Consider the following 3706-nt stretch of genomic DNA (forward strand, 5'->3'; position numbering starts at 1 on the left):
CATTCATACTGTCCCATAGCTGTGGCACTGCAACGTTGAAACTGTCCCATAGCTGTGGCACATAGTGGCTCTGCAACGTTCAAACTGTCCCATAGCAGTGGCACATAGTGGCTCTGCAACGTTGAAACTGTCCCATAGCTGTGGCACATAGTGGCTCTGCAACGTTGAAACTGTCCCATAGCTGTGGCACATAGTGGCTCTGCAACGTTCAAACTGTCCCATAGCAGTGGCACATAGTGGCTCTGCAACGTAGAAACTGTCCCATAGCTGTGGCACATAGTGGCTCTGCAACGTTCAAACTGTCCCATAGCTGTGGCACATAGTGGCTCTGCAACGTTCAAACTGTCCCATAGATGTGGCACTGCAACGTTGAAACTGTCCCATAGCTGTGGCACATAGTGGCTCTGCAACGTTCAAACTGTCCCATAGCTGTGGCACATAGTGGCTCTGCAACATTCAAACTGTCCCATAGCAGTGGCACATAGTGGCTCTGCAACGTAGAAACTGTCCCATAGCTGTGGCACATAGTGGCTCTGCAACGTTGAAACTGTCCCATAGCTGTGGCACATAGTGGCTCTGCAACGTTGAAACTGTCCCATAGCTGTGGCACATAGTGGCTCTGCAACATTCAAACTGTCCCATAGCTGTGGCACATAGTGGCTCTGCAACGTTCAAACTGTCCCATAGCAGTGGCACATAGTGGCTCTGCAACGTAGAAACTGTCCCATAGCTGTGGCACATAGTGGCTCTGCAACGTTCAAACTGTCCCATAGCTGTGGCACATAGTTGCTCTGCAACATTCAAACTGTCCCATAGCTGTGACACATAGTGGCTCTGCAACGTAGAAACTGTCCCATAGCTGTGGCACATAGTGGCTCTGCAACGTTGAAACTGTCCCATAGCTGTGGCACATAGTGGCTCTGCAACGTTGAAACTGTCCCATAGCTGTGGCACATAGTGGCTCTGCAACATTCAAACTGTCCCATAGCTGTGGCACATAGTGGCTCTGCAACGTTCAAACTGTCCCATAGCAGTGGCACATAGTGGCTCTGCAACGTAGAAACTGTCCCATAGCTGTGGCACATAGTGGCTCTGCAACGTTCAAACTGTCCCATAGCTGTGGCACATAGTGGCTCTGCAACGTTCAAACTGTCCCATAGCTGTGGCACATAGTGGCTCTGCAACGTTCAAACTGTCCCATAGCTGTCCAACATACTTTTGGGTACCTGAGTACTAACCTCTGCTAATCTCCTGGCGAAGCTCCTGCAGGCGCTCTGGCCTTTTCGACTTGAGATCGCCCCATTTTTTAACAATCTGGGCCTTGGTCCGAGTTATCCCAAACCGCTTCCTGAGGCCCTCAGACACCACACGGACAACTTCCTCCTTGTGCTGGTTGCGGTGCAGCACCATCCCTGTGGTTTCATACTGCATCCTATCCATTGTTCCAATAAGGAACTTGAGCTCTGGGATGCCCATAGGTGGACCACGGCGACTGGCAGCCATTATCACGATGTCAGGGGACAAAAACAAGCTAGGGCAGGCACGCAGGAACGCTGTAACGTCATCACGCCGTCATAGACCACGAGCGTACTTAACGTGCCGCTCCGGCGTTATATAACCATACTTCGAACGGCATTTACTATGTGCGTTCCTTTCTTAACGCTCAGTCGTCACAAATGTGACGCTGTTCATAAACGGCAACGCTATTGCGATGCCAATGGCGCGGCAGGACGGCGGAGCGCAGCTCCTCCTCTGGGCGTTGCTCTTCAGGGTCATTCCATCTAAAATGGCGGCGAGAATGCGTTCTGCTCCTCTGGGGCAGCCAGAACTCCTTTTTTTTATTTCCCAGATGGATGCCATGGATTACGAGGGTCTGGAGAGCCGCCCTGCCCACCCACACATCCACAAGCGAGAAGTGCTTGGACAAATAACAAGAATGATGGAGAGGAGGTTTGGTGTCTGCCGCAGTCAGCTTCAGCTGCGTAAAAAATGGGCTGACCTCCGCTATAAAACGCCACAAATGTTTGCGGAGTTGCGTGCGGAGGCAAGGCGAGGCAAGTACTAGTATGGGGGGATTGGGAGATGCATGCTGTCAGGAGGGGGGGGGGGGTTTGGGAGGGAGGCTTGCGCTCATGGTCGCCAACGTGACCTCAAATGCATTAAAACACATGCCCCGTTTTTGTACAATTTAGTTATTCTCCAAGCAGAATATGCGTTGTCCGTGAGAAAACTTGTCGGGTTCCCTAATCTCAACCTCCATCTTGAAATTATTAAGATGTCCATAATTTTTACTTTCTCAATTTCCCATAAATATTAACGGAGGAGGTTGGCCTACAGATGAAATAATACGTTTTCCAAAGACAGGAAGACCATTGAACCCCAGAGCCCACAGACATGTCAGAGTATCGCACCCCTGTAAAGTGTGATCTCTATTTTATGTTTGAGTATATTGTAAGCTTTGATCTGCAGCACTCAACATTTGTGTGTAAACATTGTGATTCTTTACTTTAGGTGTAGAGAGACAGCGGCGGCAAGTCAGACCCACCATTGCCACCAGTACCCCATCTTCAGGCACCAGTGGGAGCCCACAGTCCGGGACATCACGTAAGTTCACAATCATTTATTGCATTTTTTTTAACATCACACGGGACATAACAGGGTACCTGAAATATTTGAAGACATTACAGACGCAGTAATGACCCAGCGGCCTACCACACCTCCACCATCTGTTGCGACCATGCACCCTCGCACCCCTGTGAAGTGTGATATAAATTTTATGTTTCAGTATATTGTTAGCTTTGATCTGCAGCACTCTACATGTGTTTTTAAAGATTGCGTTTGTAAACTTTCTGTGTAGAGAGACAGCGGCGGCAACAGGTACCTGCCATTGCCAGCAGCACCACAGCATCCACCACCAGCGGGAGCCCACAGTCCGTGACGTCACGTAAGTTAACAATCATAGATTACAGTTTTTCAACTGCATACGGGACATAAGAGGGTAGCGGAAATATTTGAATACATTACAGACGCAGTAATGACCCAGCGGCCTACCACGCCACCACCAGAGAGCAGACGGCCTCGCACCCCTACACCACCCTCAACACCTCCCTTTCGACACTCCTCTTCCTCCCCCGGGTCCGCGGCATTCTCCCCAGAAGCTAACATACGTAAGTGACCAAAACTGCGAGCGCTTCCCAACGGCGTGTTCCATAGTTAACCAGATCTGTTATTATTTCCTTTTAGCTGCTGCAGCAGAGGCCAGATCGCTGGGATGGGACATTAGCAGCTCTGGTTCTGGCAATGAGGAACCGGCGTCCCTTCTCCGTAAGTATCAAGATAATGCGAGTGGTTTTCTGCTGGATGTCACCATAGACAACCAAAACTGTAAAATATATTAAAATTTACATCGCCCTGTGGTGCCAGACCAAATAGAAATTTACAACACAGAAAATTAGGTCCTGCCCCAGAGGTCGAGATGTATTTTCAGAGGAATCAACGTTGGTTCTCCAACCTCTTCTATCCACAGAAACGGCCACCGTAAGAGAGCTCCTGGCGAGACAATTGCGACTGGAGCGGACAGCAGCGCTCCTGCAGCAGACAGCAGCGCTCCTCCAGAGTCAAGTGGAGCAGCAGGGCGTGACGCTGCGACACCTCTTGGGCAGGAGATAATATTTTTTTTGGTGGGGGGGTTATGTTATATTTTGTT

General features: G+C 49.9%; 1 long non-coding RNA gene across 1 annotated transcript; it reads left to right on the plus strand.

Annotated features, from left to right (window-relative positions):
• The first annotated feature begins 2149 nt into the window (after positions 1-2149).
• LOC138676903 (uncharacterized) lies at positions 2150-3193 on the plus strand. The gene is made up of 3 exons (XR_011320844.1): positions 2150-2604; positions 2858-2944; positions 3027-3193. It is a non-coding gene; the product is annotated as an uncharacterized lncRNA (long non-coding RNA).
• The last annotated feature ends 513 nt before the right edge of the window (positions 3194-3706 follow it).

This window comes from Ranitomeya imitator, chromosome 4, assembly GCF_032444005.1.
Source record: "Ranitomeya imitator isolate aRanImi1 chromosome 4, aRanImi1.pri, whole genome shotgun sequence".
NCBI classification, from domain to species: Eukaryota; Metazoa; Chordata; class Amphibia; order Anura; family Dendrobatidae; genus Ranitomeya; species Ranitomeya imitator.